Source organism: Pan troglodytes, chromosome 9 (assembly GCF_028858775.2).
Source record: "Pan troglodytes isolate AG18354 chromosome 9, NHGRI_mPanTro3-v2.0_pri, whole genome shotgun sequence".
In the NCBI taxonomy this organism is placed as follows: Eukaryota; Metazoa; Chordata; class Mammalia; order Primates; family Hominidae; genus Pan; species Pan troglodytes.
Window position 1 is genome coordinate 49,579,664 of NC_072407.2, and position 27,028 is coordinate 49,606,691.

The following is a 27,028-nucleotide window of genomic DNA, read 5'->3' on the forward strand; positions in this document are numbered from 1 at the left end:
CCCTCCTCTAAGCAGCCCTTTTCTTGGTGAGACCTGGGAGACTGCCACATTCAGCTACAGACCCTGAGAACCCCCGGGAACAGAAGATTCAGATAGGATCATGCTGAACCCCATTTGATCTCCATGTAGAGCCTACAGGAACCTTCTGGGGGCCCTTTTTGGCCCTCCTACTTCTTGCCCCACCTCCGGGGGCGTCTAAGGCCTATTCTGTTTGATTTTGTTTGGCTTTTCCACCACTGCTCTTGTCCTAGAGTTTGGACAGAAAGGTCTGGTTTGGGGTAAAGTGGCAAACTTCAGGAAGAATCCAGCCACGGTGGGAGGAACCCTCAGCCCTACCCCTTCAAAGGATGGCAAACATCAGAATGAGCTTCAAGTGAGATTTTTCAGAAACAGAAAATGTCAGAGTGAAAATAGAAGTGTTGCCAGTCTCACCTCCTGCCCCCGCTCAGTAGAGCCTGTGCTCATGCCCAGATGGGTCATGGCAGGGTGGAGGAAGAGGTTGAGCCCTTGACCTAGTTGGGTTCCCTTCAAGATGCCCCAGCAAGGACACAAGGTTGGGGCTGGGCTGGGCAAGAGGAAGAGTGAGGTGATGGCAGGAGCTCCAGGCAGGATGTCAGCCTCAACTCAAGCGAAGTCACACGTACTGGCCACAGGCCTGTGTTCTCCACCCTGTCCAGGCTAGCAGATTTGGACAACCCAATAGAAAACTGTAATAGGGTATGATTAAGGGAAGGGGAGCTGGAATGGGCAGAAAGCTTGGCTAAGTGGCACAAGAAACAGAAAATATCTTACAGTTTTTTATTCAACATTAAGTGCAAAATGAGTCAACAGGATCACGCAGCTACTAAAAAGCCAGTGTGACCTTAGGTTGCATTCACAGAAGTATGGGGTTCTAAAGAGGGAGGGAGGGGATTGTCTCCTCTTGCTCCTATAGGAATCAACTCGGCAGATTATATCCGGGTCTGACCTCTGTCACTTTATCGCCAAAGAGAGATTGGGCCTCCATAACCTGTCAGTCAGTCAAATGCCAGCACATGAGGATATGTGCTCACACTCATATGGATCCTGAAGAATGTTCAACTGTCCTCTCTCTTTTTCTCCTCTCTCCACTTCTTCTTGGAGGCTCTCCTGCAGTTTGTCAGTTACTCAGCCACCGCTGGTTCCACCGCTGGCTGTGGGAGACAGAAGCTCCAGGTTCTGGGGAGGAGGGGAAGGGAGGGATCAAAGGTTTCCTGGTGTGACCCAGCCTCAGGAAGAAACACCAATCTAAAGCCAGTGAGTCTTACTCCCAGAGTCAGCCTCCTGCTAGTCTTCCTGTCTTCTGACTGAACGAGTATTTGCCTCCTTTTCTGCCTTTAGCTGTTTTGTTCTAGCTTCAGGATGTTCCAGGCCCCAGGAAGCCGACGGAGGTCAGGAGAAGACCAAACCCACCCCAGCTTGGAGCTCTTCAGATAAGGGTGCCTGGCGGGCAAGGGCTGTGAACCCTGTTCAGTGGAGATGGAAGGGCTGAGGCAACTGAGAGAACAGCTGGCAAATGGGGAGGCCGGGGTACGATGGCCATCTGCAGGCAGCTGCAGGTCTGTCGGGAGCATCTGGCTGTGTGGACTTAACCTGACTCCGTGGTAGGAGAGACAAGAGGAGGATTGTGGTCAGTAGAAGGAAGAATTTTTGAAGGGTCTGAGCTAATCCAAGAAGAGGCTTCCCAGGAAATACCCTGTCATGGGAGGCGTTCAAGGGTCAGAGTGGCTGGTCTTTGGTGGGATCAAAAGTGAGGAGAGGTGATGCTGAACTTGACTTTGTCTCACTTCTAACAGATTCATTAAGCTGTTCTCTCACACTGAGACCTTGGGCAAGTCATCCTGCCTGTTCCTGCCCATCTCCCAAGCAGCACTATGAGAGGTCACCTCCGCTTCCAAGATTGTGGACCATCCTGGCCCAGAGTCAGCCCTGATGGCTCTTCCTGGAGGATTTGCTGGGGTCTGCTCTGGAGGTTTGGAACTCAACCCAGGGGCCCAAGCAGGCACATATGAGTGAATGTGTATGTGTGAACACACATAGGCGCATGGGTGCATGTATGCATGGGTGTGTGTGTGCATGCAAGGGTGCGTGTGTGTGTAAATGCCTATAGACATATGGGTGCATGTATGCGTGGGTGTGTGTGTGCATGCAGGGGTGCGTGTGTGTGAATACACAGGCTTATGGGTGCATGTATGCATGGGTGTGTGCGTGCATGCATGTGCACATATGTGGGTGCCTGCATGTATGCACAGGGGCATTGGGGGAGATAAAAGCACAAACTCAGACTACCTGGGTGTGGCACAGCTCTGTGTCTTGGGACAGGTCACTTTACCTCTCTGTGCCTCAAAAGCCACCTGCAAAATGGACGTACCAATAACACCTGCCCCATACAGGTATCTGAGGCTGAGTGAAGGAATGCTTGGAAAGTGCTGAGGACAGTGCCTGGCACCTGGGAGGTGCTTGATCAGTCTGAGCTACCATTATAGTTATAACAGTGTCCAATCTGCCTCCCTCAAAGATTTAACTCCTTACCTGCTGCTCCCTGGATCACCAGGAGAACCCTGGGGGCCAGGCTGAGGTCCTACTTCACCAAGGGGAGGCTTAGGGACATGGAGTGACTCAGCTGGGGAAGGTCTGTGCCATTCGCAGAGCCCAAGGGACTGGAAGCAAACTAGTTCCTTCCAGGCTGAGATGGGCATCTCAGGTGGGTGGGCCACCTCAAGGGAGTCTGCCAGGGGCTGTGGGGATACTGGGAGGAGGAATAACTCATAGTACTATGGGGGGCAGGAAGTGTGAGCACAGGGGCTCTCCACAGGCCGCTGGGACCCCCACCTTACCCAGAGGCTTTGCTGACTTTGGCCAAACCAGGGCTTTGGGAACAACATCTGCCTCAGCATCCTCCTTAACTCACTTCAGCTGGCCCCAGACCCTGGTCAAATGGAACTGCCTGCTGCCTTTTCCACATGCTCCACCATTTTCTTCTTCTGGAACTTTGCTGAAGCTTTTCCCTTCACCTGAAATGCCAAATCCTACACACGCTGCTGGCCCAGCCATACTGACGTCGGGCAGGCCACTTAACCTTAAGATAACATCTTAAGTTAAGGTGTTATCTCTGTGCCTCTCTCTCTCCTCATCTGCAACATGGGAGAGTTGGACTTGCTGATCTTTAAGCTCCTTTCCAAGGTCTAATTTAAATCCCCTCCCCACCACCCCCAGATGAAAATAGTCACCCTGTCCTCTAAAACCCCAAAGTTTCTTGAAGGTGAGTGGTTCTGAGTTGGATTCATTTCTGTTTCCATCTGGTGGGTGATGGATGAACAGGTGGACAGAATGAAATGAGCAGCCCTCGGGAAGCATTTGTGTTCTATTTATTTATTATTTATTTTTGAGATGGAGTCTAGCTCTATTGCCCAGGCTGGAGTGCAATGGTGCAATCTCAGCTCACTGCAACCTCCACCACCTGGGTTCAAGTGATTCTCCTGCCTCAGCCTCCCAAGTAGCTGGGACTACAGGCGCACACCACCATGCCTGGCTAATTTTTGTACTTTTAGTAGAGACGGGTTTCACCATGTTGGCCAGTATGGTCTCGAACTCCCGACCTCAGGTGATCTGCCTGCCTTGGCCTCCCAAAGTGCTGGGATTACAGATGTGAGCCACTGTGCCCAGCTGGTATTTGTGTTTTAAAACAGACTCCTGGAGTCCAGGAGAAGACACTTCCCCCGTCAAAGAATGAAGTGCTGATGACTGAACTACAGCATCCTTGGGCAGAGGGTGAGATACTAGGGCAGGGAAGAAAGAGAGGTTCCAAAGTCAAACAACCACCTAGACAGGGTCCTCCTCAGCTCTGCCCATTTCCTGGGGGCCCCAGGGACACCCTCCCCAAGGCTACTCCTCCTCTGCCCCCATCCCAGCTCAGCACTCTCCCAGGCCCACTGCCACTTCACCCTCCAGCAAAGCTCCTCTGACCTGACATCACTTGCAAGCCCCCTGCAATTGAGGCAGCTGAGTAATCTGTACACAGTTATACAGCCCAGGACTTCCAGTGCCCACCCTAGGGCTCCCTCCACAGCCATCATCACCCCTCCGGGCCCTCCAGGCCAGCGTGACTCTGTCATCACCAACCATCTGTTGATTTGGAGGTGAGGGTGTCCAAGCTAGACAAGGGTGAGATCAACCCTCCCCTCACCTCCAACCTTCACCAAAATCCTCCACCTTTCCCAGCACTCCCTGGGATTTCGATCTGGGACCCCAGAGGGAGAGGTTTGCTGTGACTTTGCCGTTTCAATTCTCCCCTACCCTGCGTCTGCAGCACGCTTTCCCCAAGCAAAACCACTAAATCACTTTTATAGGATTTGAGGTTCTTTCTACCCAGCAAGTTTCCTGCCAATATGAAATGTCTTCCAGGATCTAGGGAAGACGGGTTGGCTGGAATGGCTGTTCATTAGAGGAAGATTAATGGAGCCACTGATCCAATTAATGTGTTATTGACCCTTCCCTTAATATAACCGGCCAAACAGCTCAACCTCAGGCTCTAGGCAGTTTACTCAGAGCTCAGGTCCCGTTTGTGGGGAGAGCAGGCTCAGTAAGCTCCACCCTACCCACAGTACCCGGGGGTAACAGAGAAGCCTCTCTCCCATCAAGGAGGGGTGAGAGCCTCACCTCCAATCCCATAAGCAAGCAGTATGCCAGCTCACATGGATTGAGAGCTTCCTATGTGCCAGGCACTGTGCCAAACACTCTATAGGCATAATTTCAATAATCCCATTAGTCCCATTTTACAGAGAGGAAAACTGAGGTTTAGAAAAGTTAACCTGCACAAGATAACCCAGGAAGCTGTAAATGTAGTACTCAAACCCAACAACTAATAATAATAACAGCAAACATGTACATCATGCCTACTAAACGCCTTGCATTGCTCTAGATCACTGTTAAGCAATGGAAATAGAATACAGGCCACATACACACTGTAATCTAAAATTTTCCAGTAGCCACATTAAAAAAAGCAAAAAGAACCAGGTGAAGTTCATCTTAACAATATATTTCATTTAACCAAATATGCCCAAAATATTATCATTTCAACATGTTACCCATATAAAAATTATTGGAGAGATGCATTCCTATTTTTCTCATACTAAGTTTTCAAAAGCTGGTGGGTATTTTAGTCTCATGGTCCAACTCAATTTGGACAAGCCACAGTTCAAGTACCCAAGAGCCAGAGGGGCCAAGTGGTTGCCCTATTCTACTGTGCAGGTCTAGATGCTTTGTGTATATCCATTCATTTCTTCTTGGTTAGTTCTACCAGGTGACTGTTTTTGTCATCATCCCCCTTTAACAGATGAAATGCCTGAGAATCAGAGAGGTGAAGGGACGGGCATAAGGTCACACAGCAGGTGACTGGGATTCGAACCCCAGCAGGCAGACTGTGGAGCCTGTGACCTCACCCCAGTGCTGCACTACCTGATCCTACCAAGCAAGCGAGGCAGCCGCCCTCACACTGGAAACTGTGAGGCTCCAGGAGGGTCTCCAGCTCCCAAAACAGCCCTCTGCTCTAGGACACATGGCCCTGACAGGTCTTTAAGACACAAAGGCAAAAGCTGCTGTCCCCAAAAAGCCTCAGAGACAGTCCCCAGGGTGAGTTTTTCCTCCCTCCGTGGAATTAGAAGGATAATAACTGCCACCACGTACTAGGGGCTTATGATGTGCAAAGCCAGTGCCAGGTTTTTCACATTTGTTATTTCATGGACTCTCCATGACAATCCTGTGAGGGGGGTTGGTTTTCCCTGTCATAGCCTCAGAAAGGTTAAGTAACTTATGCAACGTCACACAGCCAGTCAGTGGCAAGGCTGGGAGTAGAACCCATGGCTGTGAGACTCTAAAGCCCACACTCTGTCCTTGAATAGCTAAGCAGACCCCAACACTGATTCAAGATCACTGCCTCCCAGAACTCAGCCCCACTGTCCAAAGCTATAACCCCAGCTCTTCACCTGGACAGTGACTTTGTGCAATTTCCAGCACCTCCTGCAGACACCTTGCTCATCTCCATCGCCTCCTGCACTGTCCCTGGTCCCACCCATGGCTGACAGTGGGTCCTCGCCATCTGTCCCGTCTCTGCCTGCATGGCCCTGCCTCCTCTCCATCTGTGTCTCTGTTCCCTCATACCTCAAATGTTCCAATTTGTTCACCACCTAAAGTCCCACTGTTACCCCCTTGGGTTAAGAATTCCCCTTTCTTACATAAAGCACAACAAATACCCCTGAAAGAAGCTATAAATCAAGGACCTCCTCTGTGAGAATTCCTTTGACCGAACTCTGTCCCTCCCAGAGGCCCACTTGTAGGAACTGGAAGCTTAATATAAAAGGAAACAAGGAACTAAATTCAATCAGAGCTGGATGGGCCCATAGAGATCGTCCAGTCCCTCCCCCTCATTTCACATACAGGGAAACTGAGACACAGAGGAGTGGATGACCCGAGATACACACTCAGGACTGTGGCTCCTACAACAGTGCCCCTCGCCCTGTTAGAGCTGGTGAAACGTTCTCTAGCAAGAGGGGTCCACCTGCCCTGCACTCAGAACCTTGCTCCAGGGAGAGGCCCCAGTGCTCAAAAGTCTTGGCAAAGAATGTGCACTCAGCTTCAGCAGGTGGGCAGGAAGGAGAAGCGTGGAGCCCTCTGAGGGCAGATGAAATCAAAACCAGGAAGGTAGCTGACCCTGCCCTGCTTCCCATCCAGGTCTGAAGGGCTCCCCTAGCCAGGCTCACCCCTCACTCCATGATGCAGCAGAGGGTGTACATGTGGCGCCCACAGAAAAGCAGCAGTCTTTACCTCCCAGCAAGCCTGAGACGCGGTGGGGATGGCCACCCCCATTTTAGAGATGAAGTGACTGAGGCTCAGAAAGATGAATGGCCTGGCCAAGGCCACACAGCCGGGGTGTTGCCAAACCCAAAGCCTGGGTTCCTGCCCCTGCCCCAGATGAAGGACTAAGGACTCCCAGCCCAGGGCTTCCTCCACAACCCCATGCTGCCCTGAAAATCCTGACTTCCTACTCTATCTCTGACGTCAACTCTTTTATTGATACCAGCAGCCGCCTTTGCCCCTGCTGAGCTGAGCCGGGCAGCACAGCCAGCCCACTCCACATAATTTGGTGCCAATTAGGAATGAGTGGGAACCATCAGTGCATTCAATTCAAAGCCTAGAAACAGGCTCTGCAAAGCCAAGCCTTAACTAGCTGGGATGTCCCCCCCAAACTATCCCAGCCACCCCTTTTCCTTATCTCAGAATCCCTTGCCACTGCCAGGAGCCCTCCACCACCCATGTGCAGAGTCCTTCCTGAGGATCCAGGAGATCCTGGTGGGAATGAATCACTGCCCCTGCCCTCGAGGGGCTCCCAGGAACAAGCTTGGCAATGGAGCACTGAGGTAGCTCCCAGAGCCCTTGCGGCCAAAGCCTCAGTTTCCCCATTGGTAGAAGGGAGATAAGAATGATGAACACTTTCTAGGATGGTGCTTTATAGCACTGGATCCACCAACTCTTTTGATCTCCTGCTCAGTGCCAGCCATGACTCTGGATACTGGGGACACAGGAAAACCATGTCGTGCCCTCAAAGTGCTCATTCTGATGGGAGAGATGGACAACAGACAAGCCTTATATAAAAAAATAACATTTTAGATACTATGAAAATAAGCAGCGTAATGCACTAGAGAGGGACCGGAGGGGTGGACAATAAATGGTAGTCATTGTATTCATTCCTATTACATTATTTGCTCATCTGGGGCTTGATCACTGAGTGGGAGTTCATTAGGCAGACAAGCTGGAAGGAAGCAAATTCCAGGTGGAGGACACAGCACAAGCAAAGAGAGAGAGAGGCTGGAAGGGACCTGATGAGTCCCTGCAACTGGTGGTTCAGAGGGGCTGGGGTGGGCGTGGGACATATAGGAGACCCATGAGGCTGGTGAGGCAGGGATTCCAGCCACGAAGGGCTCTGGACATGATCCTCAGGAACTGAGCCTTCTCTTTGGGGCCTGAGGGGCCATGAAAGGGATTTCCACGGGGAGTAAAATGCCACGCTGGCACTTCTGTGTGTCCATTCTCGTTGCTGCAATGTGCACTGGGGTGGGAGGGAGATTGCCAACAGGCAGACCCATGAGGATGCCGAGGCCCTGACCGGGGTGGCCATGGGCAGGGAGGGAGGGAGACAGCAACAAGAGGTGTTCGGGAGGCAGATGAGACAGGGCTTGGTGACTGATAGGAAGTGGGAGGCAAGTGATAGCTTGAGGACTATGAATAGCAGTGTCTTCTGGCACACTGTGGGGTGCAGCCTCCAACACAGGCAACCCAGTCCCCTCATGGAAAGTGGGTTGCGATGCCATTAGGACATACCTGTTCTCCTGTGGTGCAGGCAGTTGCACCGCAGCAAGTCTCCAGCCAGCTGTGGCTGCTGGGACTCCAAGCTCTGTGCACACCACCCCCTCTGCCAAGAGTGCCCTTTTGGGACTGGCCGCAGTTCAAATAGTGACTTCCCTGGGAAATCTTCCCCAACTTCCTTGCAGAATTAGTCACCCCTTTCTCTGGCTTGTGCCAGCATCTGATTCGCAAATGTGTTAGTCCTTCACCCACAACAGGGTCCTTGTCCCTTTCTTGGCTTGTCTCCCAAATAGTCTACAAACTGCCCAAGGCCAGGATCCCCATCCCTTGTTATCCTGGTGCCTGGTGCAGTGCCTGACACTCGGAGGCCACTCAGTGTGTGTTTGCAGAATGCATGGGTGAAGGAGTGTGAGTCCGCTCACCAAGACATGAACTCCAAGAGGAGAAGATGATGTGTCCATCTGGGCTCTGCTGGGTTTAGGAATCCTGAGACTCATCCACATGAATGCACCAGGGAGCTGGGCATAAGGATCAAAGCTCAGGGAGGTGGTCTGCCAGGGGGTCTGGCCCTCCCTGCCCCTACCCAGCTCTGGAGGCCTCCTTGCCAGCGTTGGCCCATGGGCTGCTCTGGAGAGAAGGAGAAGGAGAGCTCCGGAATTTGACACTGTCCATTTCTCCCCTTGGGGAAGCTCTTCTCAGGGGGAATTTGGGATTCAATTTTCATAAGTAAATAAGCTTTGGGGTTAATTACACCTCCATTTGCATAGGGAGGGATGGGGAGTGAATCCTTCCTTCCTCCTGGCTCATCCTCCCCAGAAAAAATGAGAGTGGATCCATTACCGGCAGCCCACCCTCCACCACTCCTGGGGGAAAAAGAAATGACATTTTCCTTTTACATTGGAAATACTTAAAAGTCCCAAGAATAGATTTATAGGAATATTTTAACCTTTCCTTTGATCCTTGAAATGTCATTGTTCTGTGGGCTGAATCGCCAAATGTGACCTTTTCCAGTAACCACAGGGCGGGGAGCCCCTGCTGGCTCTTTGAAAGGAGCTTTGTATGTTCTCCCTGCAGCTTCCCTGATACCCCACCCCCACTCCTGAAGCTCTGAGTCAGTGGAAGGATTGGTGAGGGGAGCAGCAAACAGGGGCTAGCTGGGGAGGGCCAAGCAGCTCCTACCTTACTTACCAAATAAGGATGAGCTAAATGTGGGTCCATCACTAGTTAACTCGCTCTGTGGCCTGGGGTTAGGCACTTCCTCTCTTTGGGCCTGAGTTGCCTGTGAAATGGGAAAAATCGTGGCGCCCTACTTCAGAGAGCTGTTACAAGGACTAAATGAGACAATGCATGTTGTATCCATCAGTGATTGCTAAACAAGGCTGAAAAACCAACAACCCCCGAAATCAGTGCCTGACAATACCAAGTCTTTATTCTCAAACTCACAGGTCTGCAGGATGACTAAGGTTCAGTGATCCAGCCCAAGTTCAGCTGGGTGGCTTGTGCATGTGGGTTGGACTCAGACGGGGCCCACACTGAAGGGGCCTGCTCTTCTTATGGTGGAGCCACTGGAATGCAAGGGGGACAAGCAAGAACATGCACTGCCTCTTCTGGACTCAGCTGGGAACAGGACCATTGTCACTTCCACCCACCTCCTATTGGCCAAACCAAGTCACGTGACGGAGCCCAACATAATAAGGTGGGGAAAAGGCACTGCCTCCAAGGAGAGGGGAGTGCGTATTTGCTAAACAATAATCTAATCTATCACAGCATGTAAAGCCCCTGGCACTATGCCTGGCAAGTGATAGAAACACAGAATATTAATTCCCTTTCATACCACATTGCATCATTACTATATTCCACAGCTCAGATTAATTACTTAGAATTCATTATAATAGCATGAGCCCTCTTGGCTAAGAATACATACCTTATTGTCCAGAATATGTGGGCAGTGATGTATTACACATGAGTGAATTCTTCAGATAACAGAAACTTAAACACCTTTAAGCTTTTTTATTTTAATTATGTTGATGGAAATGTTTCTAGAGGATATTTTACATCTTCCCACCTTCTTAAACAGAGACTATCAAATGCTATTTAATCCATAATATTGATGCATTGAGACCACTGCTATGAGCATCTGCCACAGCTCTCTGCCGATCTCTAGGGCCATTGAGACGTCTGGCCTGTTTGTCCCTGCACTGAGTGGCCCTGTAGGGACAGTTCTTCTCCTCGTGTCCTCAACAGTAGCCATTAGATATCAGCCCTCCACAGGTCAGTTTCTCATCATCAGAAATGAAGGATAGGAGATTCAGGCTAAATCCAACACACTTCCTGAGTCGTTTTGGCTCTCACTGAAATCTTTGCTGATGGCAGCACCAGGGAATACTCTGTTTTAATAGACTGCTACCATAGTTCTAATCAGGGTGGAGTTTCTGGAGCCTTAAGCATAATGAACAGTTGAAGAATTTCAAAAGGTGGTTCATCTACTCACTACATTCTAAAGGAAGGCAATAAGAGGGAATCCTGACAAACAGCTTGGGGCCCATGTGAATGTCAGTGTGACGGACAGAATGTAATAATACTCTAGAACTGATGGACTCTCCTTCCATACCTTTATTCCAGGCTCTCATCCCACTTCTTTCTCTCTGTCTTTCAACTTCTCTCCGTCTGTGTGCTTCCATCTCTCCTCTCTGGGGCCCTATCTGTTCTTTTTCATCCTCTGATTCTCATCCTGTATCCTTCCTTCTTCTTCTCCTTCTTCTACAGGCTATAGTGCGGAGAGGAGAAGTTTTGAATGATCATTACTCAAGCTTACTCCAAAACAACTATTTCATTCTTCAAGTATTATGCTTCTTGTATTAGTCCATTTTCACACTGCTGATAAAGACATACCCAAGGCAGGGTAATTTATACAGGAAAAAGAGTTTGTTAGGCTTACAGTTCCAGTGGCCGGAAAGACCTCATAATCATGGCAGCAGGCAAAGAGTTTGTGCAGTGAAACTCCCGTGTGTGTGTGTGTGTGTGTGTGTGTGTGTGTGTGTGTGTGTTGTTTTGTTTTGTTTTGTTTTGTTTTTTTGAGATGGAGTCTCGCTCTGTCACCCAGGCTGGAGTGCAGTGGCATGATCTCGTCTCACTGCAACCTCTGCCTCCTGGGTCCAAGCAATTCTCCTGCCTCAGCCTCCTGAGTAGCTGGGATTACAGGTGTGTGCCACCACATCTGGCTAATTTTTGTATTTTTAGTAGAGACAGAGTTTCACCATATTTGCCAGGCTTGTCTTGAACTCCTGACCTCAACTGATCCACCCTCCTCTGCCTCCCATAGTGCTGGGATTATAGTCGTGAGCCACCACACCAGGCCGGAAACTCCCGTTTTTAAAACCATCAGATCTTGTGAGACTCATTCACTATCATGAGAAGAGCACAGAAAAGACCCGCCCCCATAATTCAATCACCTCCCACCAGGTTTCGCCTATGATACATGGGAATTGTGGGGGTTACAATTCAAGATGAGATTTGGGTGGGGACACAGCCAAACCTTACCACTTCTCTTCATCTTAAGTTCCTAAAAATCCAAATGGCAACAAAATGCCACAAAATTAAGTCATACCTTGCTTCTGTGAACACTCTGATTTTTTCCCCCAGAAAGTCAGTGATTGTCCATCAGAGAACCCCTTGGAGGCCAGGCTTCTGATTATAAAGTTCTCCAGATCTCTGGTTGCTATGGATGGGTAACGGCCCACCTCGGAACTGTCCTGAGTGCTGAAATGGTGCCTGGTTGCAGCTGACATTCCTGTTCCTTCACTTAAGTGCTCTGCCGGAGCACTAGGTACATTAGTGTTTCCCTGTGTGGATGTTCCAAGCCATTTCTATGTGGAATGCCTGATCCAAGACTCCCACAGCCTCCTTGTTATGCCAGTGATAGATGCCCATCTGCTCAGCTGGCCAGGATTTGGGGAGAAGTGTTTAGGCCAAGAACATATCATAACACTTTTCTGTAAAAATGACCTTTAGGCTATGACAGCTAACCCTTTTGTGCTAGGTCCCCGATTGATCACACCAGAAGGCTGATTCCTGGTGGTGAACTCACCCCTCCAGGACCTGGCTTCAAGCCAAGATAGCTAGGTTCTAGCCTATGCTCACCACTTGCTAGTCACGGGGAATTGGGCAGCTAATTCTCCCTTTGGGGGCCTCAATCTTCCCATCTGTGCAAAGAGGCGCTGGGAAATACAATCTCTAAGATTCCAACCAACTAGGACATTCTGAGATTTTACATGTATGTGGCCCAGGAGGAGACGGAGTGGAATGAAGGAGAAAGAGCCCGCAGCAAGGAGTCAGGAGTCCTAGTTCCCAGTTCTGCCACTAAAAGCTGTGTCATTCTAGGTCAGCCCCTTAGCCTCCCTAAGTCTCAATCTCCTTATCTATAAGACTGGAAGGATATCACTGTCCTTCCCATTTCCTGATGTCATGGAGAGGCTCAGGTGAGATGGGGAAGCACTTGGTAAGGTACAGACAACTATATGGTACTGGGGAATGTTTCTTACAAGAGAGCACCAAAAAACTATTCCCAGCCAGGCTCGGTGGCTCATGCCAGTAATCCCAGCACTTTAGGAGGCCAAGGCAGGTGGATCACTTGAGGTCAGGAAATCGAGACCAGCCTGGCCAACATGGTGGAACCCCATCTCCACTAAAAATACAAAAATTAGCTGGGCATGGTGGCAGATGACTGTAATCCTAGCTACTTGGGAGGCTGAGACAGGAGAATCACTTGAACCTCAGAGGCAGAGGTTGCAGTGAGCCAAGATCACACGGCTGCACTCCAGCCTGGGCAACAGAGTGAGACTCAAAAAAAAAAAATCAGTCCCTTCAGAGGGAACATGAGTTCAGCACCCTGTTGATCAAACAGTACCCACAGTTTAGTACCCTGTGGATCAAAGGACATAGTCTCTTTCCCATCTTCCTCCACTATTTCCCAGTGTGGTGGAATCAATGAGCCAGGGTGATATCAGTCTCTACTGAGGACAAAATACCCCAAATTCCAGGTCTATTCCTTTATTCAGTAGGCAATTACTGACAGCCTTCTATTCTTGCTCTCACAAATCTTCTAATCTAGAAGAGGAGAGAGACAATAAGTTCCTAAATACCTAGGTGATACACCTTTCAAAAGTACTCACTGCTGGGAAGAAGACAAAGTGGAGGAGGAGGATGGAGAGGAACCAGGGGGGTGGTCAGTATGGGAAACCCTTAGCTCAATGCTGGGCACATGGTAACTGCCCAGTAACACAACCTGATAGGCAGGATTCTGGAGGATGCCTTGGTTGTTGAGGCAGCACACAGGAGAAGGACTTGGAGACCAAGGTGTGATAGCAGAGATAATTAGGAGTGAACCAGGAAAAGGCTGGAGGGAGAGTATTCCAGACAATGAGCCAATGGCTGGGCAGGTGGCAGCTTGGTGCTAAGCTCCGGGAAGACTGCACTGGCTCAGGGGGATAAATGGGAGAGGAAAAGAACTTTGGGACAGAGAGGCCAATTAGGAAGAGGAGGCCACTGGAAGAGAGGTGACCATGCCTGAGGCAGTGACCATGGAGACAGGGAAGAGTGAGAATGTGGATGTTAACAATGAGATCAAATCTGTAAGACTTAGAGATTCCGTGAGCCATAAGAGGGAATGTGTGGGCTGAAGGCAGCAGTAGGGCGATGGAAAGCCTGGCCAAGGGCTTCTAGAACTTGAAGCTCACCATTTTTGGATGACATTCTGTGAACGAAGTGTTCTCTATGAGATACTAAGAGCAATATAGGGTAATCACTGGTGACAGAAACATCTGCTCATGCAGGTTCATGTCAAAGTCCAGGGTTGAAGGAGAACCCCTCATCCCAGGTAATTTTTGCCCCTCTGCCATCCCAGCACCTGTGAACTAGAATCTGGAGCCCAGCTGTGTGCAGCTCCCACACCAAAAAGAGGCACAGACTCCAGAGCAGGAATTTCCCACTGATGGGGCAGAGGAGGGGTAGGATAACTTCCTGCTGCCACCTTCCTCCTATTTCTGCTGGACTAGGGTCTGTCCCTTTGGAATGAATGGTTCTGGTACAAGAGACCAGAAAAAGGAGTGTGTGAGAGATTGCCTTTTCCCCAAATAGCCATACAAACAAATATCCCATCCCTCATGTTTTTCTTGCAATATGATATTGGCTTCCATCAGGATGTGGGTCTACACTCCTTCCCTTTGAACTTTGAATGACCTTTATAACTTTCTCAATCAATAGGTGTGGCAGAATTGATGCCCTATAGCTTCTGAGTGTAGGTCATAAAAGGCAATGTGGCTCCCCTGGCTCTCTCCCTCTGTCAAGATGCTTTTCCTTGGAATCCAGCTGCCATGTTGTGAGAAAGCCCAGGCCACCGCAGAGACCACATGTGGGTGTTCCAGCCAACAGCCCCAGCTAGGTCCCCATGGAGAGCCCACACCAACCACCAGATATGAGGGTTCAGACTCCAGCCCGCAGTCTTCAAGTCTTCCAGCTGCAGTCCCAGACATCATGAAACCATTCTACTGTGACCTGTCAGAATTTCTGACCCCAGAAACTGTTGGAGATAATAAATAATTACTGTTGTTTTAATCCTCTAAATTTTGGGGTGATTTGTTATGCAGCAATCGATAACTAATACAAAGGATCACTAAGGTGACCCAGCGTGCTGGGGGGGAGGTTAACCCAGGCCTTACACAGGGAAGGGCTTAGCCTCATATTATTATCATCTCTTTCTGGCTTCATCATCACTGTCACCACCTCCACCTCCACCACTATTTATAGAGCACCTACCTAGGCCAGGTTCTTAGCATTCAATTTCTATAACCTTTATACCAATCAAGTAGGTATGCTTCTCCAATTTTATAGAAGAGGAAACTGAGGCTTTGGGGCTTGTGTGGTTTGCCCAAGGACACACAGCTAGCCAGTGTTAAACCTAGAGACAGATTATTGTGATGCTCTGATAGTAGCTGAGCTTCACTGAGCACTGACTATGAGCCATGCACGATGTTAAGCACTTTAGGTGCATTTGCCCACCTAACCATCCCTGCAGCCCTATGAGGTAAGTTAATTTTTTGCCCATTTTATGGTTGAAGAAGCCGAGTCCAAAGCAGGTAGGTAACCTACCCAAGGATCCTCACCTAGATCTACCTGATGCCTCCCCCTGCTGGAAACCATTCCACTATCTGGCTCCCTGTCCTTTAACAAGGCCCAGCAGGAAAAGGTAGGTGCTCCCTTCGCTCCCTCTCAGTGCTGGCTTCTGGTCGTTCTAGCCACGCAGCAGCAGGCAGCCCCGGGGTACCAGGATGGCACCAAGATGTGCCTGGGGGAAGGTGAGGAGCTGTGACCAGGAAGACCTTGTAATCCCAGTGCTCCACCAGACAATAAATATCCCCACATTAAGTGTCTAAGCTCTCCCAAAAGCTGCATCAGAGGGGCTTCCACGTCTCGGGCTGGAAAGCACTCTGGGCAGATTTATCCCTCCGCGAGGTCAGACAGCCATTGTATTTCACCGTCGGGCCAACAAGGGCCCTCATCCTCTGGAATTATATTTCTATCAAATATTCATTTGTCTGGTTTATGGGCTCCTGAAGACCGGGTCCACCGGCTCCTGCCAGCCGCATGCTTGCCTGGCTGTGCCAAGGCCCATTCTTTACCCTTTGCTCACAGCCCACCGCGTAGCAGAAGAGCCACCCCTTGTGGTCCGCCTCCCCCACAGTGAAAGGATGAGGTCCCCTGAGCCCTCCCGTGGCTCTTTCCCTTCTCCAGGTCAACCCAGTGCTTAAGACTGGAAGCCACAGGAGCGGAAGAAGGTTGCAACCACTTCCCCAAAGCCGAGGGGCCTGTCACAGGTGCTGGCTGCTCTGCCCAGAGGTGCTGTCTGCTCATACCTGCAGCCTTTCTCTGAAGGACTGTCCTCAGCTGACAGGAGCTGCCTCACTCAGAGAAGGCTGGGAGGTTACCTCCCTGCATCCCAGAGGCAGCCCATAGCCGATGACTGACCGTAGAACAGGGAAACCCTCTTGCCACCAGGCGGGACAAACTGTGTGATGCAATTCCTGCTCCATAGCTCCCTGTGGGACCACAGCCTTGCCTACCTTCTTCTGCCTGTCCTCTTCTGTCCCCTAAGAGTCCTCCCTCGATAAACCACGTGTGTAAGAGTCACCATCCAGGCTTTTCTTGAGGGAACTGAGCCTAAGACAGGACCTTAAGCCCAATGGCTCTTCATCCCACAACTTGGAGCTGATCTCCTGGAAAGCTTCTCACTCACACAGGAGAAATGGGGGATGTCACACCATGTGGACCCTAGGGAGACGCTCCCTCTAAACCTGCCAGAGGCAGCCCCCTGCCTCGTTGCCCATTCTACAGAAGTGGAAACAAAGGTGCAGTGACTTATCCAGGGTCAGGTAGTTAGTCTGGGGAAGATCTTGCAATCAAGCCCAGGGCTATTTGACTCCAATCCGTTCTACCACACCAGAGTTTTCCCTAGAAGGAGTGCCCTGAGCCCCATGCTTTACCCAGTCCACACTTTCAGGAGCAACTAAAATGCCACCTCTTGCAGGCAGCCTTCCCTGCTTACCTGTCAGACTTCATCATGCACTCCTGTAGGCACAGCACATGTGCTTTGGTCTAGCTCTATCTTATTCCACCCTCAGTTACAGTTAGGAGTTTCTCCACTTTCTTTCATGGAAATGTCTTTATCCCCAAAACCGCAAACACTTATTTAGGGCTACAGAAGTGCCAAGAAGGCACCATCTGTGTAAAGAAATGTCATTTTCCTTAATAAAGGCAAATCCACATTCTCCAAGGATAGACTGGAGGAAATTCTTCCCAGGGAGAGGGGCCCCCATCTCTGACTTGCCTGGGCCCCCAGTTCGCACCTTCCCTTTGAGGCATCTCTGTTGCCATCACCATGCTGACTTCAAAGGACACTCATGAACCATGACATTTTGACCCAATCATGGACAAATGTCCTTCACATGTCCCCAGGCACCTAAGAGCTGGGACTATTAGACCTGAGGTCAGGAATGGCACCTGTGAAATAAACACCAAGAGAATGATCACCCAGATCAGTGTTCACTGTCTTCAGGCATCCCAGCACTACCAGTCACAGAATGTTGTGTACTCATGCCATCCACATAATTATTGACTTAATATGTTTCTTTACATCAACTGCTTTTCTTAACACAGATCAGTTTATTTAAAAAGGAAAGTTTTCTCTTTCCTGCATTAGAAAACCAGAATCACTTTGCACAAAAACCACCATGGCCCGAGAAGGCTGTGAACCTGTGCTCTGCTTTCTTCATTAAAATGAAAGATCTCAAGGGCTCAAAAGGCCTTAAAGACATGCCAACCTCCACCAGAGACATTCTCCTGCCAGGATCAGGATTGACAATGATTTCAAAAGTAAGTACCCTTCTTACTTACAATTCAGTGAGACTGATGCCAAGCCTGAGAGTGCCTGAGCTCATCTAGGGAACCCACACTTTGAGAAACACTGATCCCAATTACCTGGCTTACAGGGTCCGGGTCCAGCTTATTCAGCTTCAGCCTGTGACCCCTAAAGCAGTCACTTCTCCCTCCTGGAGGGCAGTCATGTGCCCCACTCATCCCTAATCCCTGCGTTTGGTATACAGCAGGTGCTCAGGAATGCTTGTAGAATGAGACTGAGGCTGAGGGAGATGTCAAGGAAGGGAGAGGAGGGGGGCATTGAACAGCCTGGCATATGACTGGAATCTATGAATTTCTAGTCCGACAAAGGCTGATTTCTATTTATTTCCTTTCTTGCAGTAAGTAAAGCAGGCTTTCTTTGTGTTTGAATGGAAAACACATACACTCAGCACCCTATTGTGAAAAAAATCAGGCTTTATTGTAAAAACAATTGTGCCAAATTTAAAGCAGAGATTAAAATTGGGGCGTGTTAAGTGTGGTCATTAATACATCAGGCTTTTTCTTCCAGTCGGGGAAGGAAGCTATGCCAGGCTGCCGCTGCTTGCTTTCCTGTGGGCCAAGGAGGCAGAGGCGTAAGGATGCTCATGGGAGGGGCACTCAACAAGGCATCTGGGGGTCTCTGAGTCCTGGGGCTCAGAGCACCCTGGGCATAACATGGAAAACACAGGAACCCTACTTGCAAAAAAAAAAAAAAAGAGAGGAAATATGAGGATCTTTTTAGTCTTATGTATAATACATTTATAGGCAAAGCCTCACAAATCTATCCATTTCAAATCACCTATGGTTATATATTTCACAAATCCCTTCTATTTTAAATGGAATGCATAAAATTGAAGTTCACCTGGAAACAGGACTGAACAGCAGAGATTCCACCCTCCCCCTACTTCATCTGCCTTTTCTTCTCTAACCAACTATGAAGGCTGCAGCAGTCACCGCCGACTTGGCCAAGCAGGCTGCAACCTTCTCTGCATCCACTGTCTTCTGTCATCCTGGCACTGGCCCTCTAAGGTTGATTCCATCATCCCTGTCTTCCATGGGCACAGAGAGGGTAGGTCAGCTGCCCAAGCTTCCAGAGCCTGAAGCAGTAGAGACAGGATTTGAACCCAGATCTGATTCCAAGGCCCACATTCCTCACGTGTCTTTCCCCTGCCTCCTGAGAATATGCTCCAGGAGACAAGGCCAGATCTTCAGTGACCAAGAGTGGGAAGGAAAGGGAGCTGAGTGGAGAAGGCAAGCCAAGAACACTCATGTTTTTGAGTGTGTTTTTTGTGCTCAGCCAGTACTAAGTGCCAGGAACTTTGAAGTGAGAGAGGTAGTCCTTGTCCGTCAAAAACCATCTACAGAAAGACTGGGACTAATTTCTAAGCTTGTGCGAGACCACAGGTTATAGTCATGGGGGGAACTCACCCTCAGAAAGAGTAAAGGAGGGAAAGAGAGAGAGAGAAGGAAGAAGGGATGGAAGGAAGGGAGGGAGAGAGAGAGAAAGGAAGGAAGGAAGGAAGGAAGGAAGGAAAGAAAGAAGGAGACAGAAAAAGAAAGAAAGAAAGAAAGAAAGAAGAAAGAAAGAAAGAAAGAAAGAGAAAGAAGGAAAGAAAGAAAGGGAGGGAGGGAGGGAGGGAAGGAGGGAAGGAAGGAGGGAGGGAGGAGAGGGACAATTGGAAAGGGCTCAGAAGTCAGCCTGAAAGAGCTCCCAACAGCCAAAGTTGAAAGGACTTCAGCAACAAGATCAATAACAATATTGCTAAATTGTAACCCAAAGAATAAAAGAAATGCTCCTGAGTCCATACTGATATAAATAACTGAAGACATAAATAGGAGAGAAGACTTAACATCTTACACAAGGATTCTGAGTAATAAATGTAGAAGGAATGAGGGAAATAGAACAGCATAGTCAAAATTGCCACAGACAAGATCCATCGATGGATGCTAAAATTAGTGGGTGAAAGTTTGAGCAGAAACAAGATATGTGTGTAGTCTCAAAGTATCTCCTCCTAAATAAGGAGTAATTACAAAGGGAAGAATAGTAAGTTTATAGTGGAGAATCATAGCAGACACCACCTTAACCAAGAGAGGAAGGTTAACATCACTAGGTATGTATGACTAGTACATACCAACATCACATATCCCCAATACGATGCAGTTGTGCTGCACATAGCTCTATGGTATCTGTCCCAGGAATGCATAACCTCAATAGAACCATGAAGAAGCACCAGACAGACACAAACAGAAGAATATTCCACCAAAACAAAACTGACCAGTACCTTTCAAGTGTCAAAGTCATAAAAGATAGTGGAACACTGAGAAACTCACTGACTGGAAGATGTTAAGGAGACACTAAATGCATGCAATGTGATATCTTGGACTGGATCCTGAAACAGAAAAAGAACATTCGTGGGAAGACAAGTGAAATCTGAATAAATTCCAAAACTTAGTTAATAGTGAATAATATTGTAACAAGAGTCATTACCTAATTTTTGATAAATGTTGTATGATTATGGAAGAGTTTAACATAAGGGGAAACTGGGTGAGGACTATATGGGAACTCTTTGACTAGCTTTGCAACTCTTCCATGAGTCTAAAATTAACTCCAAAAAAAGCCTTTTTTAATGGTGTGGTAGGCTGAATAATGGCCCCCAAAAGAGATCCATGTTCTAATCCTTAAAGCCTGTGAATACATATAAGGATATGGAAAAAAAAAAAAAAAAGACTTTGCAGATACAATAAAAGATCTTGAGACCGGGCACAGTGGATCACATCTGTAATCCCAGCACTTTGGGAGGTCAAGGCAGGTGCATCACCTGAGGTCAGGAGTTCAAGAACAGCCTGGTCAACATGGTGAAACCTCGTCTCTACTAAAAATACAAAAAATTAGCCGGGTGTGGTGGTGGGTGCCTGTAATCCCAGCTACTTGGGAGGCTGAGGCAGGAGAATCGCTTGAATATGGCAAGTGGAGGTCTCAGTGAGCCAAGATCAAGCCATTGCACTCCAGCCTGGGCAACAAGAGCAAAACCCCATCTCAACAACAACAACAAAAAAAATCTTGAGATGGGGACATTATACCAATTATACCAGATTATCAAGGTGGCCCTAAATGCCATCACTTGTACCCTTAAAAGATGGTGGCAGACAGAAGAGGAGAAGGCAAGATAGCCACAAAGGCAGAGACTGGAGTGACGAAGCCACAAGCACAGGGTTGCCAGGAGCTCCCAGAGGCTGAAAGAGGCAAGGAAGGGATTCTCCCCTGCAGCCTCCAGAGAAAGCACAGCCCTGCACACACCTTGATTTCTGCCAGTGATACTGATTTTGGATCTCTGGCCTCCAAAACTGTTTTAAACTTGGTAGTTTGAAATGAATTTATTCTTGTTTTAAATCACCAAGCTTGTGCTAATTTGTTACAGTGGCAATAAAAAATAAAAAATAAAAAACCCTAACACTATGCAAATGGTCAAAAAAAAAAAAAAACCCTGATTGGATTGGCCTGGGTAGTCCCCAGAGTTCCTGCCAGCTGTGACACTCTCAATGCTTTCGTTCTTCAAGGTAGAACTGCCTGACTCTTGATCCCCAAAAGTATCCCTGGGTACCTGCCCCAGAGCTTGCTGGGAGCTGCCAGGCTAACACAGCTCTCTGTGCAGGCTACGTTTCTACTCCTCAGCTGCCTTGCTCAATAATGGCTCAAAGTTTTCTCCTTTGGATCCCTTGGATCAGTCCAGCCTGCAGTCAAAGGGCAGAGGATCCGTGCTCCACCCATTCTCCCAAAGATGGAAGAGCTCAGCTGTCCACCAGCTGAGGACTCCACAAGGCTAGCCCCAAAATAACAGTAATCATAATTATAGCTCTCCTTTGTCGAAAGCCTATCAAATGACAGACTCATTGTCGAGCAATGGCTCAGAGAGGTTATGGGGCTTGCTCAAGGTCACACAGCTTTCCAGCAGCTGAGGCAGAGTTCCAACCCAGGTGTCTGTGACTCAGAAAGCCCATGTCCCCAACAACAACGTCTTGCTGCCTCTCCAACAGCCTGCTCCCCACCCACCCTCCACCTCCCCAGCCGTGCCCTCTCCCTGGGCACTTTGGATGAAAATCCAAAGTTGCCCTTCCTGGGCCCCCTGACTGCAAAGCATCCAGATTTCAGTTGCCTTCACAAAAACACCAAGATTCGCTGGTAATAAAAATCCTCAGCGTTGAAACCAACTTAGGGACTTTAGAGAGCTTCTCACCTCTCACAGGTGTTTTATTTGCCCCACTCTTCCTCCCAAGCCAGTCCTTTGGAAATGGCTGGCACTGCTGCAGCCTGCAGAGAAGGGGATCAGGGCCAGACTCAGGCTCCAGAGTGGGCAGAGAATGGCTTCTGGCCATTTTGGACTTCAGGAATCTGATCACGAACTCAGGCGCCCATCAGCCAAAAATTCCCCTTCCACAAGGAAGGGAGACCGGGCATTTTGCCAAAGCGGGTCTCGGAATTATGAGACACAGCTTCTGCTTTTATAGGGACTTGGCCAGGGGCACTCTGCCATCTCTGTGGCCAGCCCAGGAGCCTTAGGCCCCACAATAACACAGTTCACCAGGGCCCAGACTCTAATAACAATTTCTAGAGCTTTTAAGGTCAAATGGCCCAGACTTCACCTGGGGCTTGAATTCCCACCAAATCTTTAAGGTTCTACCTGTGGGGGTCACAAACTCCAGTGCCTCCGAGTGTCAGGCAGGCAACCTAAAAGTATAAACCAGGCCTAGTGTAATACAAGGAGTGGTTAGGATGGCGGCAAGGAAAAACACACACGCACCCCTTAAATATCACATATTTTTAAACACTGAGCCAACAACACAGATCTCAGACCACCGGTTTGTGGCCTCCTGAAGACAGGGGGTCTTTCCTAGCCTCACTGCTTCCACTCCCTTCCTCTCCATCCTCCAGCCTTTTTTCACGCCTTGTTCCCTCCATTGTCCATCACCTGGATCACCTTGCCTTCTCCCTGTCCACATTCTTAGAAGCTGGATCAGATCAAGTCCTGCCCCATCCAGAGAGTCCTCCCTGACTTCCCCAGCCCCCAGAGTCTCTCTTCCCATGCTTTTGTCACCCCTTAACCACGGAATCCCACATTTGGTCCATCATTTGGGAGCATGTTGGGGCACATCTGACCTATAGCAGACGGGGCTTCCCAGCTTCATCTACCTCAAGCACCTAGAGAGGGTGGGGTCTGGGCCTTGTACCTTAGGTCAGCGAATTTCAGACCTAGAAAGACTCCCTTCAGGTCAGCTGCTCCAACTCTCTGATTTCACAGATTTGATTGCCTTTCATCCAGGACCTGGGTTTACCCCCTCCACCCCTAGGACCTTCATCCACATCAGTGTTTTCCCAGTGGCAAAGGGGCTTAGCATTGGAGCCACACAGTACCCCTCTCTGAGTGCCCACTAAATGCCCTGACTTTACAACAAGCAGCCATGGAGCTCAGGAGGGCCTGCGTGTGCCCAGAGCCTGGAACCTTTACACTCATCAAGCTTGTTCCACACAACACAGAAACTGGGGCTCAGTTCAAGAAGTTTAAAGCTAAGAGGAACCCTTGAGCTCCCCCAAATAATAATAGCTACACCAACATAGTGCTACCTATGTGTCAGGTACCATTAATCCTCATGGCAACTCTAGGAGGAAGACACTGCTATTAGCCATGTTTTACAGATGGGAAAAGATACAGCAAAGAGGTAAAGAGGCTTGGCCAAGGTCATGCAGCTAATGCGTGCTGGAAAGCAACTTCTGCAAGTACAAGGTAGACCTATGAGTAGCTGCCAGCCACTACTCCCCACCCACAAATTTCCTAGAGCCTGCTCCTCTGTTCTCAGATGTTGCTAAACCCTGCTTGCTCACCTGCCTGTCTCTGGGGATCAGTACCTTGGGCTATGCATGGCACCTGCCATGGAACAATTGTTCATAAGCACAGCTGTCCACCCCACCAACTACCCAGACAATGAGCCTCGGGAGGGAAAAAGCAGCCATAGCCCAGGATCTGGCACATGGGAAGCAATCAGTGATTATTTTGTTGAATAAATGAAAGTCCAAGTGACTGAAGGAAGGAATCAATAAAGTGCCCCTTTCTGGGAGGGGAGGCAGCCCATCCACAGCCAGCCTCTTTGCCCTGGCTGCCCCAGGGACTCCATTTCCACCCCTAATAGGATGGCCAGCTCAGCCTGATCTGCTCCTTGCCCAGGCTCCTTCTTGGGCTTGTCTCTGCAGTGGGGATTGCAAAGTCATATTGGATTAAGACCTGCTCTGGCTGTCACCCGTGGTGCAAAGCTCGCCTATCAGGCAGCCTAGAAGGGCCACGGTATCTAATGGAGATTTGCTAATAAGATCTGAGTTGGTGAGCTTTGGATCCTATTAACACAGGAAAGTGTGGGCCTGTCTGTCTCCTAGAAAATTGCAAGCACAATAGAAAAGTCACTTATGAATATTAATGGGACTGGAAACAATGCCAAGAGAAATTGTTGATGTGATTGGAAAGCTGGGAGGGGGCCGTGGGAGCAGGGGCGGCCTCTCTTCTCTCCCACCCTTTCCTAGCTCTCTAGAGCTGCCTGGAATGGAGAAGTCTGTGGGGCTGTCACAGCCAGATGGAGAGTGGTCGCAGATGACCAGAGAAGAGAGCATTGCACCTGACTTCAGGGCCTGGACTCCCCTCCCCACATCCATGCAGGCCAGTCCAGAGTCAGTTTGTGGGAAGCACATGGTGAGGTATTTGAGAAGGAACATGAGCCCCTCTTCTTTGACTCCTGCCCTTCTTAAGTGAAACAGGCATCTCTCTTGGACTCTGTCCTGAAACCAAGACCTGTCTAGAGCACCATCCAACATGGAATTCACAGGCAGACCAGTGTGGACAGTGAGCCAGGGGAGAGCTTTCAGCACAGCCTGAAGAATGTCAACATCCAAAGGACTCATACTGGACACCCCCAGGTCCCACCAGCAGTTTCAAAGCTGTGCTCTAGGGGACCTAGCCATCAGGAGAGGGGGCTCAGGTGCCCCACTGAAGAGTGGCAAAGCCAAGGAGATTGAGCACTGGGCTGCAGATTCAAGACTGGAATTCTCCTGATCTCCAGTCCAAGACTGAGAATCCAGAGGTGAATGAGACATAGTCCCTGCTAGGAACTTACAGTCAGATGGGGAAGGCAGACAGTCACCTGTACTTATCGCAAGCCCCGAGAAAAGGGCCAGCGCTAACTGCACTGTTTTTATCCTACTTACCAATGAGATAGAGGAAAAGACCTCAATAGGAATATGGGCAATGGCCATGAGTAGCCAGTCTGCAGGAGAGGAGTGAGCAAGGTAAGAGCCTCACAGTGCCCAGGCTGCCGCCCTGATCAGTGCCAACTACAGGGCACAACCTTTCTCCCACATCTGGGCTATGGGAGGTGAGTGACTAGCTTCTCAGAGCTCCAGTTTCCTCGTCTGGAGCATGAGAGTCAAGCTCTTACCTCATGGAGATATTAAATAAGATAACGTACGTGCAGTGTGCTGACCATTCTGGCACAAAGGAGGCACGCGACACACCTCTATTTCCTTCCTTTCTTCTTTTTCCTCTTTGGGATGGAGACTACCCAGAACCCCTCCCCCTGAAGGAGGACCTGTCAGCCAGGCCCAGCCAATTAGAGTGTGATGTCACTGGGCCACAGTGATTGGTTCAGGGATAGGGGTGTGCCCTGACTGAACCAATCAGAGCCAAGAGGGCTCAATTCCAGGACTTTGGTTGGTGTTTTGGGAAGGGTCTGGCTCCCTCTGAGGTTGCTGAGAAGGGCGGGCATCGCCTGTGCAGCTGGTAGCCATCTTGTCCCCATGAAGCTGGTGCCATCTGGGAAAGAAACACTCATAGAGGAAAGCTGAGCAGGGAAATGAGAAAAAATAGTTTCTGAAGACATTGTTTGAGCCCCTGAATACACCTATGCCTGAACCCAGAACTACTCTCTGGGTTTTTTTTTTTTTTTTTTTTTTTTTTTTTTTTTACAATACACTAGCCAAAATACTACTTTTTTCTTTAAGTCAGTTGGGTTTCAGCACCTTGCAACTGAATGAGTTTTAGCTAACGAATTTAGCTATCTAAAGTCCTGGGCCTGTGGCCACTGCCCAACCTGAACTAGAAGCTAACAGACATCCCTTCCCCTCCTTTCTCACTTCTACCACCTGCTCAACTCCAGGATGCAGAGGAGTCAGTTGCCTCCAAAGGCTCGGGATTCAAGAAGCCTCACGCTCTGTTTCCAAGATCCATTCATGGTCCGTCCTCTGGCCTGGGGTCGGCTCCATCTGCTTCTCTGCCTACAGGTGGAATGCAGAGGTGCACCCTCCCACCCCAGGCTCTGAGGAGGGATGTCCCTGCACATCTGTCTGTACATCCTGTCCACACCTCTGATTTCCCAGCCTGAAATAGTATGGAAATGACACAGCTCTCCCCTGAGAGAGCAAAGATTAGCAGTGTGTCGGGGAGGCTGGAGTCCACGGCTTAGACCAGGGTCTCAAACTGATGGCCCACAGCCAAATCCAACCAGCAATATATTTAATTTTCCCAGTGTATGTTTAAATTTTTGTTTCACTCAAATGTTTTTAAGTGAGAAATTCTTCTTCCAGCCTGCCAAAGGCCCAGAATTCTGTTTTTTCAACACCCCTAATTCTCTGCACATTTATATTGCTTGTCTGACCCCCAAAGGCATATGATTCTGCAACTCCTGGTTGAGACCCTCCAGCTGCCTTTTCTGAAGGGCCATGCAGAGGGTTTGACTGATGTGGTCAGTAGTTTCTGGTTTACAGGGTTACATGGCAGAAGCTGGGGGAACGGCCAGTAAGAAGCATTAATATAATGGGTAGGAGGCATTACTTCTTTTGCCCCTTCCAGTGCTAACTCTCCCCAGATCCAGGCTGCAGGCCCCACAGATCTTCTTCCTGGTACTAGCCTTTGCGTGAATTCTGGGACTCTGCCCTCCTCAGACTCATCGGCTCTCCCATAGGTGCCAGGCCATCCTGCCCTGCCCCAGACCCAGGGAGGTCCACTCCAGGCAGTGGGGCCCATGCAAGCCTCTCAGCTAGTTTGCATTGTATTTGTGGGATAATTACTAATGGCACCGATCATTTTTATTAGCTGAGCTGTCTGCATTAAAATGATAGATTTTTTTTATTAAGAACATCCGAGGGAGCTGCCATCACAGCAGG

The 27,028-nt window shown here is 49.2% G+C and overlaps 2 long non-coding RNA genes across 2 annotated transcripts; one reads left to right on the forward strand and one right to left on the reverse strand.

Moving 5' to 3' along the window:
• Positions 1-784: 784 nt before the first annotated feature.
• On the reverse strand, positions 785-12,105 carry LOC107967076 (uncharacterized). Its single transcript, XR_001707267.2, has 4 exons — positions 11,987-12,105; positions 10,991-11,146; positions 9,568-9,658; positions 785-1,611 (listed from the first exon to the last, which is right to left on the reverse strand). It is a non-coding gene; the product is annotated as an uncharacterized LOC107967076 (long non-coding RNA).
• A 1,780-nt stretch (positions 12,106-13,885) lies between these two features.
• Positions 13,886-15,000, forward strand: LOC107967075 (uncharacterized). The gene is made up of 2 exons (XR_001707266.3): positions 13,886-14,254; positions 14,725-15,000. It is a non-coding gene; the product is annotated as an uncharacterized LOC107967075 (long non-coding RNA).
• Positions 15,001-27,028: the final 12,028 nt, after the last annotated feature.